The following is a 17,655-nucleotide window of genomic DNA, read 5'->3' as shown; positions in this document are numbered from 1 at the left end:
GGTTTATACACAGGTAAGTAGGTATGTATTGAGATGAAATTTGTGAAAAATACTATAAAGGTCAAGAATAGGAAACAGGAAAGAAAAAACAAACAGAAAAGCTGTAGCTGGACTGGACTGTGTTGGGGAGGGGCCTCTGGCCAGGCGGGGACGAGAAGTGGCTTTGGGATGAGATGGGCTTGATGCACAGGTGGGAGCGCGGCGCGATTCCACGGCTGCATAAGGCACGAGCAAGCGGGAGGATAATGGCAAATTATTAATAGAGAAGCTGAAAAAACACCAGGGCAGCTGCAGCGGGAGAGGAAGTAAGATCCCTGTAGGTTCCAGGCCAGTCATGCAGGAACTGCAAATGCCTGAAAATAGGCACCTAATGGATTTCAGTAGATACAAGGTCACGTTTACACACTGCCTTAGGCTGCCTCACAGGACTCGAATGTCAAAGGGAGCCTCCAAACCAGCAATGGAAGCCAACATCGGAGCTTCCAGAAATCTGCAAAACTGAAAGTGATAATTATCGATCATTACAATTACAAAGTGCTGTGGGAAAGAGATCCTGACTAGCTGAGAAAATCAAGGGAAGCTTAATGCTGTTTACACTGCCTGCTATTTCAAAAATGGGCCGTTTTTAGACATTCTGAGATGGAGCTGAGGAAGAGCGCTTTCAGATCAGGGAACTGTGGGCAAGGCAGAGGAGGGAAGAAAAGGGTCCCACTCACACGAGGACAGCCAGGAGGGAAGGCCTGGTGGAGCAGAGGCCACGAAGGACAGAGGAGGGATACTCGGGGTCTGATACCACTGCACTGTGGACCAGAGTAGGAGGACACGCCGGCATGTTGAGCTCAGTTCCAGAAAGTTCCATGGGGGACAGTGAGGGCGTGGGGATGCTTTTTCAGGCCAGAATCACACATCTAGGAGCCTGGGGACCAATCCTCCGTCAGACATTAGAGCACTGTGGGGCAGTGGGGCTTTAGAGCATTCATAGGGATTTCTTTTCTGCACAGAGAGTACATCAGATGACAAGTATTCCTATTACATAAACAAAAGGAAATATTCTCAGACATATTACAACGACAGCCTCCTTAAAAACATAGGGAATTATGTTCTTGGCACTGATGGCTATATTTAGCTGCAAAGTGTAATTCTTTCACAGGAGTCTATACTGCGTCAATGAGTAGGTCCTTTGAGAAATGAGATTAATATGTAACTATGATATAGGACCATGATTAAGGATACAAGAGATTTGATTAAAACCAGAACCCTAGTACTACTACCAGACATGATTTCTTTCCCACAGAATAGTCCACTGATAACCCGTGAAGAAGTAGAAACGTTTATACGTGGATTGCATGTTTCAAAAATGCATTGTCCTGCTGAGGGCTTCCAAATCCACGCATCCATCTAGATGTCAACCAGTCCACCCCTAAATTCTAACTTCATTTCCTCATCCTTATTGCTGCATTCTTCTTCCATATGTTACAGTTAGTATTTTAACTCCTCCCTGACCTCCCAGAAAAAGTCTGAGTTAGCTCCTTGGTACGGAATCTTTTCCACCAAAATATTTCTAGTATCCCTTAAAAAACTACACATAGTACAGGTAGGTCTTCAGTACACTCACTGAAAGTAGCTGTTGTATCAGTCAAAAATCCATAGTGATTAAGGAAAAAAAAAAACGATTTGGAAAAGAGGAATTTACTAAGGCTTGGGTTAAAAACAAGAAAATAGCATAAAAACAGATGTCAAGTTTAGTTAGAAGATTGAATAACTGCTTCTGTCCCTTTAATCCTGTTCCAGCATAGCCACTGAACTGCTAAATATCGCGAATTATAGCCAGTACTGTGAAAAATAAGCCATTCAAATGAGCTTAAGCTGAGAGGAAATTAACACATTAATCCAAATCAGTTAATAGCATGATTTAAAAGCAAAGGATGATAAGTAGTTTCAAGTTAAATTTAAAGACATTGACCAATCCAAACATCAACAGAAGTGACTGTCAATAATTCAAATAACGTAAGTAAAAAATTCACCATCTAAAATAAATAAATAAAATAAAATACAAAAAACAAATTCAGGGCTTCCCTGGTGGCACAGTGGTTGAGAGTCCGCCTGCCGAAGCAGGGGAAACGGGTTCGTGCCCCGGTCTGGGAAGATCCCACATGCCGCGGAGCGGCTGGGCCCGTGAGCCATGGCCGCTGAGCCTGCACGTCCGGAGCCTGTGCTCCGCAACGGGAGAGGCCACAACAGTGAGAGGCCCGCGTACCGCAAAAAAAAAAAAAAAAAAAAAAAAATTCAACATTTAAAATAAATAAATAAAATAAAATGCAAAAAAAACCTTCAACATCTAACATCACAAAAAGTAAAACACCGAAGTTGTATATTAACTACAGGAATAATATTATAGATTAAGACCATAAAATTTTGCCACCCTTGGCACAGTTTAGAAATAAAATATAAGTAATCTCAGAGCCAATAAGCAATCAGAACACATGCAGTACCCCTGTTAGGAGGAGCAGTCCATTGAGGGGTTCACAGATTGATCACAACGTTTTGGGATGATGTAAGTATGTCCAGGATTTTCTGTAATTAGGGAAAATAACTCTTTCTCCCACCTTCATCCCCAACACGTGACACAAACCATTATTAACAAATAAGACCAGTCCCCAAACTGAGTTTTAGGTGACCATATGATTTACAGTTCTCTAAATACGGAAGAAGTCTTCCATATACATATATATGGGAAAAGTTATATATATATATATATATATATGACCCAAAATTATGTGCCTACTAGTTTTAAAAAAAAAAAAGACTATGGGGATGGAACCCATTGAAAGCTCAAAGGATTTACTCTTACAAGGGTGTGTAACCACAATAAATAGCAAAAAAATTCTCAAACTTTGGTTTTAGGAAGCTTTCTAATTTTCCACTTTTTCACAACACAGTCTGAAGTCCATCAAATACTCATTTCAAAAGCTTATGATTCAGTCGGGCTACACATCTCCAAAGGAAAAACGTGTGTTGAATGGAAGCACACATGCACAATTATCTCTGACCTGCCTCTCAAAAAGTGCTCCTTTTTTTTCTGTAGATTTTTATATGGGTCAAAACACCTACACACTGAGTTCAAAGTCATCTAAGAAGAGCCGCTCAAGTAGAAAAAGATCTCTTATTCCTTTTTTTCTCTCTCCATATTTCTTTCCGTAACGAAAAAACAAAAAAAAAAACCTTACAGTGAAAAATGTATCACAGTTTCCCAGTAGTCAAAAAATACCTTTTTTAATAAGACCTGCTGTTAAATATAGGGTTGAAAATGCTGACTTACTTATAAAAACCACAGTGAAATGAGTAAATGGTCAGCATTTAAGGTAAGACCAATTTCACCATCAGAGATCTGTCATGGGCTCCATGTACTAAATGTTCAAAGCAGTTAAATGAAAGAAAAAAATGGCACTGCAGTTGATACGATGGTTGCTGAGTTTCAAAGCATTTCTACTTCAAAGTACTAGAATTTCTAACAGAAAGGCAAGTGGTCCGATCATGATGGGAATCTAATGGACCCTTTTTTCTCCACCACGCACACGTATATTTCCAGTTCCGCTGCTTCATTCCCATCCAAGGAACTATTTTTAAAGGTAGTAAGTTGTATAGTAGCAAACATTTCTAAAGACAACATAGAACTTCAACAAGTACAAAGTCTTCAAGTGAATCAGGGCTCACAACAGGGGTATGAATAATATGGCAACAAAAGGAAGTTATTGGCTGCTTTTGAGGCACTAAACACTGTTCTATGCACCTTTCATGCATTATGTTCACAGCCCTACGAAGTAGGTAAAATGTTATAATTATCCACATTTTATAGGAGGATAAAGCTTAGAGAAGCTCAGCGAATTAACTAATGTCAAAGATCAGTAAACATCAGAGCCAAAGTACAAACCCAGTTCTGTCGGACATCATTTCAAACTGTTGAGCAACTTTTGTTCCTCAATCCGCAACCCCACACTCCCAGGGCAATGTTGCCAAAATTTCTGCATTAGAATCAGAGTACTAGAAAATGTAGTCTTAAAAAGTCAAGAATTAGGGTAAACAGGAATAATTGGAGAAGGCCTAACTTTGTTCACTTGAATAATTCTGTTTGTAAAAACAGGTCCTTGGGGGGGCGGGCATCTGGACAGAGGAGGCTGCAAATACATGGGCACATCACTGCACACAAACACTGAGAAAATGTCCCCAAACTTTGAATAAAGTCTGCTATAATCACAGATGCATTTTCTTTTGTTGACCTTTCCATCCGTGATGTACAAGAGTATGAGAAATCAAAGAAAGAGTCTCATCTCATTTCTGAACCCTCCTCATACAAGAGTGGGAAAACATGAATAGTTTTGTGAGACAATCAGAAAATGTTAGCCACTGATGTGAGAAGAGGTCTTGAACCAAAAGGAACCATAAACATTTTAGTCCCCCAGGAATTCATAGAAATCTCTAGGAAGGCATTTGATTTCCTACGTCACTGAGGGGGATTTCAGTTCATTTTATTCATTCACTGATGCCAAGTATATTCACTGAGCACTTACCACATGCGTGATGCTCCTCACGTGATACACGCCCATCTTAGGCATAAGTGGACAGCGTCCTATGATGGACATGAGGTTACAAATGAGTAACCTAAGCACAGCCCTTGTTGCTTCCCAAGGTCACTATAAGAACGAAATGGCTACATGAGGAGCAAAGAAACCACAGGCAACTTGGTTCAATGATCCACTTGATCACGTAAACGATTTCCTGCTCTCTTTCTCAAGGCAGAGTGTAAGTCCGGCCAGCAATATTGTTTTAGGTTCCAGTGAGTAAAAATAGTGTGAGTGGAGATCACAAGCGCCTCTTCAAATCACATAAGAAATCAAACATACTTGTCCATTCCTGCCTATTTTGCCATGAAAACCATTTCTTTAATGAAATAGCAGGTCCAGCAACAAAAATGGATACTGACAAGTCATATAAGATAGGAACAGTTAAAGAAGACAAACAAAATGTAAGAAAAATAACCTTAAACAATCACTTTAAGAGCAGCCTTTAAAAAATTTTTTTCAACTACAGGAAGACAATTCAATTTGGGTTTGTTAGATAAATTTGGAATTTAATTTAAAAATGTATAGAAACAGAGACACCTTCTGAACCAATTCATTGATACAAGTGAGAATTTTACTATCCCTGTGTTAGAGATAACACAACTATTATTAGAGTAAAACAAAGTTATTTGTACTCTATCTATCAGCATTCGGTAAAAAACCAAAAGTCACAGCTCACAGGAGAATCTAAGCAAGTTCTAAAATCTCAATGAATCTGGATGGCATCCTAGCCTAAGTTTAATACACACGCACACACAGTCCCTCCGCTATTTTGCAAAATGCCTCAATTTGGCCACACTAGAGTATCATCCCCTCGAAGTCCGGGACCTGTGTCTGATTTATTCTTTGCCTTATTGCGGTGTCTGGTGCATCCTAGGTGCTCCATAAGTATCTGCACAGTAGATAAATGGAAGTGACACCGATATTGATCACGGCTCACCTTCCTCATTTATCTCACCGATACAGCTGTCTCCAAAATACTAGTGACGAGCCTTGCCTGTACTGAGAGTAGCACTGAATAAATGTATGGTATTTTCAAAGGTGGAGCAGCTGCATCTCTGGATAAGGAAACAGTGGACCGTTCAAACGAGAAACCATTCTAAAATAAAGAACGTAGAGGGCTAGTAAAAAGGAAGACTTCATCTTTCACACTGTGCGTTCCTATTTCTAAACACGTTTATAACATCATAGAATATGCCTAATATTAATTGGTCGTCCGTAAGTATGGGAGCCTTAACAATGATTATGAAATGCAATGTAATTTTAGCCAAACTGAACATGACCATATGGAACTGCCATCTTTATAGGTCAAAGGCCACGGCCTGTCAGCAGTTTCATATGCTTCAAGCGGATCAAAATTAAGGTGTGGCTGGTAGAGACTGGAAAGTAGGGGAAGGGATGACAGCTCGTGAAAGGGTGAGAGAACTAACAACTGTATTTTATAAAATGGTCAGTTAAGAAATATTCTCTATGGCCGATAGAACCATAGATGCAGGTTTAAGTATTTTTTTTTGAGGTTACAATGATAACTGACCAGGAAAGAAACCAAAATTAACCATCTATATGGTTAATTTTAATGTGCACACACACATATTTATGTTCAGTAATAAATAATATATATTCAGTTGAATATATATATTATGTATATTTATATAATATATATATACACTCGGTTGAATATATATTTATATTAAATATACACAATATACACAAATATTATACACAATAAATATACACAAATATCATACACCATATAAATATATATGTATTTACGAAAGGGAGCTAGAGGAAGGCATAAAGGAAGGTACGGGATGAACTAAACCCTCATCCATCACAGCTGGTATCAACAGACAATGTCTGAATAAAATCACTGCCATATTGGTACATTGTTAGGAATCTGGAAGTAACTGCGTCAAGAACTGAAAACAAATAAATATGGTTGTCTCTGGGGTGCAAAACTAGATGAACACACGATGGGGCCAGAGACGACAGATTTTTATTATGAGCCCTTTCGTTGCATTTGGTTTACTTTAACCATGGTATGTACGACTTTAATATAAATATATTTTAAGGGAGTAACAAAAATGTCTAACTCATGAGTTTGTTGTGAGTATGTAACGAGACAATGCATATGAAGGACTAGCAGAGCCTGGCACATAGGAAGCGTTAATAAAGGGTAGCTATTACTTTTTTTTAAGTCACTTTCAAGGTTGGAAAAATTCAGACAATGTAGATGCTAGAATCCTACAAAAAATACACCATGTTTTGTGAAAACAAAGACAAGTGTGTGTAATTTTAAGTTGCACTATATACATTACAGTGGCCTTTAAAATGTACGTTTACTTGTTCCCCAAGAAGAAAAGTTACCATTTTCCACCACAAGCTTCAATCTTAGGTTACACATAAAAATTTGCCAAAGCATTTTTAACTGAGAAAATCACCTTCTTTCCTTCTTTGTCTTTCAGACCTTTGCCAATAACTCCTTCTTTATGTATGATTCCCTCAGGAAGACTTTCAGAATTCAGCTGTTATTTTTAGTTTTAGGTAGAGGTAAGATTTTCAAGAAAGCAATTGCATTAAACTATGCTGAACCTAACTATCAAAAAAGCAAAAGCAAAAACAGAAACCAAAACAAACAAAAAAGTTTGAGAGTGAAATACACACATTCTAAAGTTCAAATAAGGGACTTAAAAGTAGCTTGTGGAAAACGCAGGGTTAATTCTGCACAGGTTTTCCCTCCTCTCCTAAAAGGAAGCGTGAACTAGAGTTGACCCACTTACCACAGTGTGGATGAGAGGCTCCGACCAGAAGGAAAGCACAACCTTTGCAAATCTCTCCTCTGCATTTCCTTAGTCTCCGCATGCAGATCTGGTCCACATTTGAGGTCTGAGACTGCCCTCCCCCACACACCCCACCTCCCTGCCTCCCTCCGGGCAGCCGTTGAGGCCCATCCCTGTAAGTCAAAGCCTGAATTTTTTTTTTTTAAGTCATTCTAGAAAACAAAGCAGCGCAGGTTGACCTAAGGCAGCCCCACCTTCAGCCCCACAGCAGTCGGCCACTGTTCTTTTGTGATTATGGTGCAGATCTTTAAATAACAAGAAGAGAAGACTTAAGTGTGCTCAAGGTAAGAAAAAAAATTAAAGCCTTGAATTTGGCAAAGGACTCTGACTTGAGCACTACTTTTTATCTCTAGAAACACTCAAAGGAGCCAGCCTGATGAACATCAAAATCAATACAAGAAATCAAGTTAAAGGTTTACCAGTAAAACGAGTCAAGCAGAATGAACCCGAGGGGAGTTGGAGGAGGGAGGTGGATGTGTGACAATCAGCAGCTTTATTTGCTGCAGGGATCAGAGGCTGCCCAGGGCCAAGTCCTTGTTCTGTGTCAAAACACTCCCCAGCAGGTGGAGAGGGGCTTTGACAGCGCAGTGATTAGAGAGCCCAAGGCCTGGAGCATCTGCGGGGCAGCAGCGCTCATGAGACCAGATGAGTTTCCACTGAAAGAGTGAGGCCACCTTAACTGCAATCGTCATTTTAATCCTTTGCGAGCAGAACCTTGTATGATATTCAGAACTGTTTTTGAGGAAACTTTAAAAAAAAAACAAAAACTTAAGCACAAGCTCTGAATCAGATCCAGACTTTTCTCTAGAATGTCAGGCTGGGGAGATTTGACCTGATTCCATAAATCCATTCCATTTTGTAGAAGGAATTAAACAAGCCTATGAGACGCCTATGAAAAACCAAGGCAAAATTAATAAAGGCAAAATTAATAATAAAATGTGAACCATCGTTTTCCAATCTGACCATCCAAGCTTCTGGTCACTGAAAGAAAGAAATATCTACGTGTAAAATAATTCGAGTTGATTAAAAAGGAGAGATGAAATGTGCAGGAAGAACAAATTCTCAAGAAAAGTCAAGATGTGACATTTTTATTTCAGAATTATTCACGCAGTGAAGATATCCATGAAATATATAGATTGAATATATTTTAAAAGAGCTCAAAATCCAGAAAAGAATAAATTATTTTCTGATATATACGATCTAGAAGTCACCCTGGCTTACCTTTCAGCAAAAGCAGTCCATAACCGATCACAAAGAAGCAAAACAAGATGCCTTTTCCTCAAGGAAAAGGAGTCACAGTATCACAGGAATTTTGATTTAGAAGGGTGCTCACTAAGGACTGGTCCAACACTGGTCCAATTTCCCAGCACGAGGATCCCATCCAGCCTAGGACTGAATATTTCTAGGCGCTCACGACTGTCATGTATTAGACAGGTAATGGTACAGGAATGGTCATCTGCTCAGCAACACAGGGCTGGTGGAGCCTAAGAGGACCAACCCTGCTGCATGCAGCGGGATGGCTCAAGCACTGCATCCCAAAGCTGTGTGAAAGTGATCAGTACCCAAGCGTCCCATCGGGGAACAGGGAACGGGGAATCCCCCAGTGCAGATTCCAACACGTCTGTTGGAAAATGGCGGGGCACTGATCACGTGGCTGGGAAGAGTAGAATAAACCAGCTGGGATTCAAGAAGCAACTTAATTAGCCAGAAGGGGAGGGAAACAAGCATGTGTGAAGGTGGGGAGAGAAAGGTGCTGCCCTCCAGCCGGGAACCCCAGGAATTCTCCTGAAGTTGAGCAAGTCTGGGTGGCGCTCACTGCACGGAGGGGGAATGCATGCCCCATGGGATTGAAGGGCACCTCAGTAAGAAGGACTCATTATACTACTGGGGCCTGCATTAGGGAATTTTGAAGTGGGTTCCAGGAACCGGGGCTTTTCTCTGGATCAGATGATGTCAGGACATTGGGTTCATTCTATGACTCGTCTCCAAAGTCTTATCCCTTAGGAGGAAGGACTGGGGCAAGACTAAAGATGTGATTGCTCTAGAAGCAGCATCACTGATATTGACCATTGGGGGGGGGGGGTGTTCATTCCTGTGGCTTGAAGGATGCTCATGTTTTTGTCTGTATTCACACAGGATAGAGGAGGGACCTTCTTTTTGCCTTGCCCACGACAGATGCAAAGTGTCTGATGCTGATGCTTGGCAAAGGTGTTTACGTTCAGCAGAACACCGCTGGCTAGCGGTGGGTGCCGGGCAGCTCCCGAATGGCGGGGGCTCCTTTATCTTCTCAGAGGCTGGGAGGGGCTATGAGGTAAGCTACTTCTGCTGGGCAGGAGGCCTGGCTTGCTGTCCAGTGCTTGGTACCTGAGTGGGAACCCAGCAGACACCCCCGGGAAGTAACACTCTAAGCGTGACTCCATCCCAGGTTTGAGGGGAAGTGATGCCCCCTGACCTTGGGGAAGCCATAGGTAGGGTCTGAGGGAGACAGGGGCTGGGGCTGGAGTTAGCAAATCCTTTGCTAGCTGGTCCAGCCCACGCTTGTCCCGTGTTCTGGGTAACTTCCCAATATCATGGGTCAAAATTTGCCACTAGGTAAACCATAGTCTGACGCCTCACTGTTAAATACACACGAGATCTATTTATCTGCCAGGCTTCAACTTGTAAAGAAAAGATCATACCATCCTGCCCTTAGTGGTGTCTTTGACGGGTCCAGATCAAGGATTCTCAGTAGCACCTCATGTCTGTCCCTAGAGCTCTGCCCTCAGGAAAGAAATTTCCCAGAATCCGCTACCAGGACTCTGTTCTATTGGATTAACCCAACTCCAGCACCCCTTCGGCACCTGTCATATAGCTTCAATCATGAAGTGTTGAATATCGTGCTTTGATATTAACTATTCCTCTAGAACAGTTCCTTGAATGGTTTATTTGAATCTCCCTATGTGTCATGTTTGTACTAAATAACTGCTAACCAATCCCCCCATTGTTAGTTGTCAGTCATTTAAGCATTACAGTCACCCCCACTTAACCACTGTTCATTTCTCCATAGATTCAAGAGAGAAAACATTACCCTATTAGATAACATTGAAATGTTAGCATAAGAATAAGTTCGAGTTTCCATATGTTACAAAGTGAAAGATGTTTTAGTCCACCCATGTTCACAAAACAGAAGTATCACCAAACTGGCTCAGCTTAAGCGTAACTCTATGGAGAGAGGGGGTGTTTTATTCTGAAAGATTTCTGGCCATTACTTCCTGTGGAAAAGAGTACAATGGCTTACAAATTCAGATAAATAAATAATTACATAAAAGTCTTTTGTTTCAACAGCAGCACACTTTGTGTCTTTGTTAAAAAACAATCTTTCAGGACTTTCCTGGTGGTGCAGTGATTAAGAATCCACCTTCCAATGCAGGGGACATGGGTTCCATCCCTAGTCGGGGAACTGGGAATCCCACACGCTGCGGGGCAACTAAGCCCGTGCGATCTAGAGGCTGCGTGCCACAACTAGAGAGCCCGAGTGCCGCGACTACTGAACCCGCGCACTCTGGAGCCCAAGCGCCACAACTAGAGAGAAGCCCGCACGCTGCAACGAAGAGCCTGTGCACCGCAACCAAAGATCCCACGTGCCACAACTAAGACCCGACACAGCCCATAAATAAATACTTAAAAAAGCAGAAACAAAAGAAAACACACAATCTTTGGCCATCAAACCCTACTGAGAATGATCACACGCTGGTAACAAAGCATGGAAGGTAGAAAGAATCCTATGTAGTGAAGGGTAACACGATAAGCCGCCCCAGAACATGACCGCAGGAGTTCAGGACGTGTCACCCCAAAATGTGCCACTGTGCTCTGTCGCTTGTTTTACCGAACACCAGCTGCAGGTGGGGGCTTTCTCTAAACTCCCCTGATCAGCCTCAAGACAGATCCCCCAAAGGAAACTCACCTGTCATAATAAATCACCCCTCACCCTCCAGCCCCAGGAGTTTCATCAGCCAGAGAAGGTGGATCCCACACTCAGACAAACTCTGTCACAAACTATCCCACCTCCCACTTCTTCTTCTAAGGCCCATTCCTCTTTCCTAAGAAAATCACTCTCCCCTGAGGCCTCCACAGGCCACCCCCCTCCCCTTCCCTTGTAAAATGGTATTGAATCCTGAATTCTAAGCCTCCTCTTTGGGTTGCTAATTTCCCTCTGGTGCATAAAAGAGGTATACAGAGAGTAAACTTCTGTTTGTTTTTCTCTTGTTAATCTGCCTTTTATTACAGGGGGTCTCAGTTAAGAACTCAGGAGGGGAGAGGGGAAGTTCTTTTTTCTCCGTACAGCAGCTAAGTACACGTACGTACACACACACACACACACACACACACACACACACACACACAGGATTTGCTCCCTTAAACATTTGTTATCCTATGTCTCAAAAAGTGGGTAAATATCTTTTATTTCTTATTTTTTATATTTTAAGTCAAATACTTCTATTCATAGAGTGCAAATATTGGCAAGTTTGTTGCTTTCCCTTGGAGCTAAAGAAGTTCCCGTGAGTGGACCAGTAAAAAAGACGACAGGAAACGGTCTTTCTTTTCTCCACACTCAGCCACGTTACACTCAACGTCAGGACCTTTTCCAAATTTGCTAGAAAAAGACAGAATCAAGAACCAAATAAAAGCCTATTTAACTTCTTTTTATTTGAAACTTCAAAGTAGGTCATTTACACAAGTGAGAATGACGAGGAAGAAGAAAGAGAAAGCGGTGAACACACGAACGAAGGCTCAACGACAGCAAAACACAAATCCAAATGCTCTTTTTTCCCTACAGCACATTGCCCAGTATTGTCAGGAAAAATAAGTCACACAATTGGTTTTGTTGCTATGTTTCCTTCCAATCATTACGAAAGGCCATTGACTGTAAGGTAAAAAGGAAAAAGAAAAGAAAATAGCCTAGCACTCAAAACGCAAGGCTGGAAACATTAACCATTTATGAACCTGAAGGCCAGACTTTCATTTACAAAGCAAGTGAATCATATTTTCTGTTGAACTCAGTTGTGTTTTTTTTGTTTTTTTGTGGGTTTTTTTGCCGTACGCGGGCCTCTCACTGCCGTGGCCTCTCCCGTTGCGGAGCACAGGCTCCGGACGCGCAGGCTCAGCGGCCATGGCTCACGGGCCCAGCCGCTCCGCGGCATGTGGGATCCTCCCGGACCGGGGCACGAACCCGCGTCCCCTGCATCGGCAGGCGGACCCTCAACCACTGCGCCACCAGGGAAGCCCTGAACTCAGTTTTAAACTATGTTTTCCTTTCTGTTTAGGAAAATACACTGTTCTTATCCACTAAGTCCATTTCCTGGAAGACTGAAGATCTTAACTCATCTCAGAAATGATGTTCTTGGCTACAGCAACCAAGCTCACGCTTTGGGGCGCCTCCTTTCCTCCTCAAGGCAAGGCCTCTCAAACCACAGTGTAGCAACACGAATCACGCAGGGGTCTTGTTCAAAAGCTGATCAGCTTCCAGAGATCTGGCTCAGGACCTGCACCAAGCCCCGGGTGATGTCGCCGCAGCTGGCCACCTAATGCAAGGCCTGGAGAACCAAGTAAAAATTCAGGAACCCGCGACCCACACCCGGGACTCGGTTTAGGTACCTGGATGGTAGGGACTGAACCTCTTTATTTTTAATAAATTCAACAAGTAGCCACAGTGCACTGACTGTCTCAGTTTCCCAGTGCTGCTGTAAGTAAGCACCACAGCTGGGTGGCTGACAGCAGCAGAAATCCATGCCCACCCTGCTGGAGGCGAGAAATCCAAAATCAAGGTGTTGGCAGAGCCATGATGCTAGGGTATCACTTACATGTGGAATCTAGAAAAATGATACAAATGAACTTACAAAACAGGAACAGACTCACAGACTTGGGAAACAAACATGGTTACCAAAGGGGAAAGGTGGAGGGAGGGATAAATTAGGAGCTTGGAATTAACAGATCCACATTACTGTATATAAAAGAGCTAAACAACAGGAACCTACTGCCAAAGATGCACAGGGAACTATACTCAATATCTTGTAATAACCTATAATAGAAAAGAATCTGAAAAAGAATAGATATATGTGTATGTATAATTGAATCACTTTGCTGTACACCTGAAACTAACACAACGTTGTAAATCAACTGTACTCCAATAGAAAATAAACATTAAATTATAAAAAAACAAAGTCAAGGTGTTGGCAGGGTCATGCTGCCTCTAAGGACTCCAGGGGAGAACCGGTCCTCCCTTCTTCTAGTATCTGGTGTGGTTGGCAGAGTCCCTAGTATTCCTGGGGTGGTCGATGGACCACTCCAGTCCCCACATCCATCTCTACGTGGCCTTCTTGCTTCATGTCTCCTCTGACTCTGTGTCCTCACATGGCATTTTCCTCTCTGTGTGTCTCTGTGTCCTAATGTCCCCCTTCTTACAAAGGTGCCAATCACTGGATTAGGGCCTACCCGAATCCAGGACGACCTCATCTTAACCAAGTACATCTGCAAAAACCCTATCTCCAAATAAGCTCACATTCACAACAAGTACCAGGGGTTATAACTTCTACATACCTTCTTGGGGACATGATTCAACCCAAAATGTGTGCACATCACACCAAAGTCTGGGATCTGCTAAAACTGTCTCTCTCCACACTGATGATTCATTAGAATCCCCTGGGGAACTTTCACAATTACGCTCATCAAATCTGACCCTCCGGTAAAACCAAGCCTTCCTAAGTCTTTAAAAACTCGGGTATTTCTAGTGCATGGCAAGGGCTGAGAACCACTGCATAAGACTCAGATTGCATAGCTCTGGGAAAATGTGTCATATTTTTAAGTGGAATGTTTACACTTTTTTCTTAGCATGAATTGAGAAAAATATACTGGTAATTTAGTCTATGCTAAAAATACGCTGTTTTAAAAACAGAGGCTTTTTGATAATGCTCTTCCAGAACCCAAAAGTTTCTCATCCATATAATTATAGATATTTGGTCATTTCTTTAACATGGGCATAATACAGGTTATGAAATAGTTACTCCTATATCTAGTCATTACAGACCTTTAGAAATAAAAGTACAGGGTTAAGGAAGAAAATGCACACGAGAGAATTAAAATGAAGAAATCTGAGCTTGGGAAGTTAATCTGACTACATTCGTGATATCCTAACACCGTTTTCGAGTCTTGCCCTAATTTTGCTCCAAAGGGACTACAGGACAAAAGTGAATTTAGACTCTTCCCTCTAAGCTGTTCCCAATTTTCCAGAGTCACGATTTCAGAAAACACTTGGAATGACTTCTAAATTTTTTAAAGAAAAGAAAGAATGAGGTATTCAATACATATAGCCAGTCTGAAGCTCTAGAAAATACTTTGGAAAAGCTTAAATGAGTAATATTGGGTGTCATTTTCTTTTCCGGATTGAAGATAATCCTGTATTGGTGGTATCTGCTTCGTTGTTACCGTGACGACTGGCTACACAGTAATGACAATTTTATGAAATAATGAATTTCACGGTTTTCCTTACAAGATGGCGAAAAGTAAGGAGCCAGAGAAATACTGGTATGTAATCATCCAGAGGAAAAGGGCATTAATGAGAACAGCAGGGGCTAGAAACTGAAAGAGACAGAATAAAAACGACACGTGAAGAGTACTAACAGGGACGTGTAGCCAAACAGATCAACCAGGTTGATAGAAATCAACAAGGCACACAACACACGCAACAAGAACAGGTATTGATGAAGAGGTCAACGTGTGATGTCCGTAGAACCAGGACATAACTCAACATCCAAACCAGGACGCTGGAGAGGAGACACGGTTACTAATAACAATGACAATCACCCAGGGACAAACAGCTACAATCAGGGACTGTCCCGCAAACCCGAGACGGGTGGTGACTGTTTTAACTGTCTCCACCGCAGTGCCTGGCTTCCCTTCACCTGCCACTGCCTTAGCTCTGGAACACCTTTCTAAGGTCTCTCCATGATCGAATATGAAAGAGGGCACTTTTAGTCAATACTTAGGCCAAAAGGTCATACACAAAACCCATAAACACTGAATCATCTTTTGAGTAAGAATGGACAAAGTCATGCTGTGAAATCCACGCCAAGACACAGGACACTTTCTGTCTCATCTCATTTGTCCAAACTCGCCACCTGGGGCCACCCACCCAACCTCGAAAGGCCTAGGAAGTGCAGACCTACTTTGTGTCTGGAAGAGGTGAAATGGAACTGTTTGCAAAAAAATCATTCATGACTACCATAAAAATACCTTCCTCACTCAGGATCTTCCCGAACCTTGCTCTTGCCATAAAGAGCTTTCTAGTTTGAGGTGTGTGTTGTTTTGGAAGAGAGGCTGTCTGCTCTCTTTCTTTTCTTAGGTATGTTCCTCTCTCTGATTTCTGTCTCGCTTTGTATTGTTTTTATAACTTGCTAATAAATGTAGAGAAGTCTCCTCTCGTTCCAAGAACGCTGCAGCTCAAGCCATGTTTTACACATGCCACTTTCTCCACCAGCCCCTCTGTTTAACACTCAGCAAGCAGTGAGGTGTGTCTGCACAGTCTCTGTGATCAGGACCGCCTGGAAAAGAGCCACATTTGTCAAAGTACAAATTAGGAAAACATCCATTTCCCAAACTAGCAACTGGTGATTGTACAGGTGGTGCTCCTTTCAAGACATGGACTCTGAGTAGCATTTAATCAGAAGCAAAGAACACACACAGAATTCCATATACAGCTGGACCCTTACCATGTAAACGTAATAGGCATGTAAAATACATAAGCTCTGAAAAAGACGTTTGAAAAGTTGTCATTCCCGAGCGATGGTATTGCAGGCCATTTTTTAAATTTATTTTTCCTTCTTTAGATAGTTTGTTTTCCAGATACCCTGCAGATACACTTGTATTTATTTAAATTGTTAATTTAGAAAAAAATTCTTGCATGCTTCAGGTCCTAGCTATATTCACATGTATCTGTCTTTCTCTGAGAAGGCTGACCTCAGAGCTCAGATGTTAATCTTGGCTCACAGGTATGTTATGGCTTTGAGCTGTATTTAGAACGACACTGGATTATATGGTTACAATAAACTGGTGTTTTAGAAATAGAGTTACGTGCTATGGGAGGTCCACTTTCAAGAATCTTAACATGAAAAGTTGGTTATGTATGTATGGTGTTTCACGGTGAACAAAAATTACATGTGAATCATTATTCTCAGGGGCACCAAAAATTAGCAAACACTACCCTCATCTTATACTCTGTCATGAAGGGCACCTTCTAAACCTTAATTAAAATCCTCTTCCTAAACTATGGAATATGGTATCTAAACATGTTGCTAAAATTTGCTATTCATTTCAAAATGTAGAAACTTTTGAAACACAGGTAACCCTTCTAACATAACAACGTCTGCTAATTTCAGGTAAAATTATCAAATTTCCCTGATAACTGAGAGCCTTAAGCAGGACCTTAATTCATTAGTTATATAATTGCTATTACTTGAAAAAAAGAGTAATTATTCTATTGAAAGAGAATATTTGCAATTTTGTATTTATTTCTAGGGAGAGAGGTGAGAGTCAGACAGCATGAATCCAAAACCCTACTTGCTGTGTTTCTTCGGATAAATTACTTAATCTTCCTGAGCCTCACCCTGTCAAATGCAGTTTCAATAGTACCCAGCTGATTTTCTTATAATATTTTTTAAAGTTAAAATGTTATAAAGGTGAGAAACTTTTATAAGCAGAAAATATTTTTTTAAAAAGCTAAAAATATTTTTTTAAAAAGCTAAATAAGGAAATTTCATAAGAAAGGTTATTTCTTGATTAGGAACCAAGATGGTGGAGTAGAAGGACGCACTCTCACTCCCTCTTGCAAGAACACCAGAATCACAAATAGCTGCTGGACAATCATCGACAGGAAGACACTGGAACTCACTGAAAAAGATACCCCACATCCAAAGACAAAGGAGAAGCCACAATGAGACGGTAGGAGGGGCGCAATCACAGTAAAATCAAATCCCATAACTGGTGGGTGGGTGACTCACAGACTGGAGAACGCTTATACCACAGAAGTCCACCCACTGGAGTGAAGGTTCTGAGGCCCATGTCAGGCTTCCCAACCTGGGGGTCCGGCAACGGGAGGAGGAATTCCTAGAGAATCAGACTTTGAAGGCTAGTGGGATTTGATTGCAGGACTTCAACAGGACTGG

General features: G+C 41.5%; 1 protein-coding gene across 7 annotated transcripts in view; it reads right to left on the bottom strand.

Moving 5' to 3' along the window:
* The window catches only part of MYO16 (myosin XVI), a 530,294-nt gene that overhangs the window by 442,574 nt on the left and 70,065 nt on the right, over positions 1–17,655 (bottom strand). The window contains exon 1 of one of the 7 annotated variants that reach the window (XM_059995824.1): positions 7,400–7,462. The exons of the other annotated variants lie outside the window; for them this stretch is intronic. The gene's annotated coding sequence lies outside the window, so the exon portion shown is untranslated. Of the gene's footprint in view, positions 1–7,399; positions 7,463–17,655 lie in introns of those variants that run through there. 7 annotated transcript variants of the gene reach the window in all.

This window comes from Delphinus delphis, chromosome 18 (genome assembly GCF_949987515.2).
Source record: "Delphinus delphis chromosome 18, mDelDel1.2, whole genome shotgun sequence".
Taxonomy (NCBI): Eukaryota; Metazoa; Chordata; class Mammalia; order Artiodactyla; family Delphinidae; genus Delphinus; species Delphinus delphis.
This window is presented reverse-complemented; position numbering and strand designations above follow the sequence as displayed.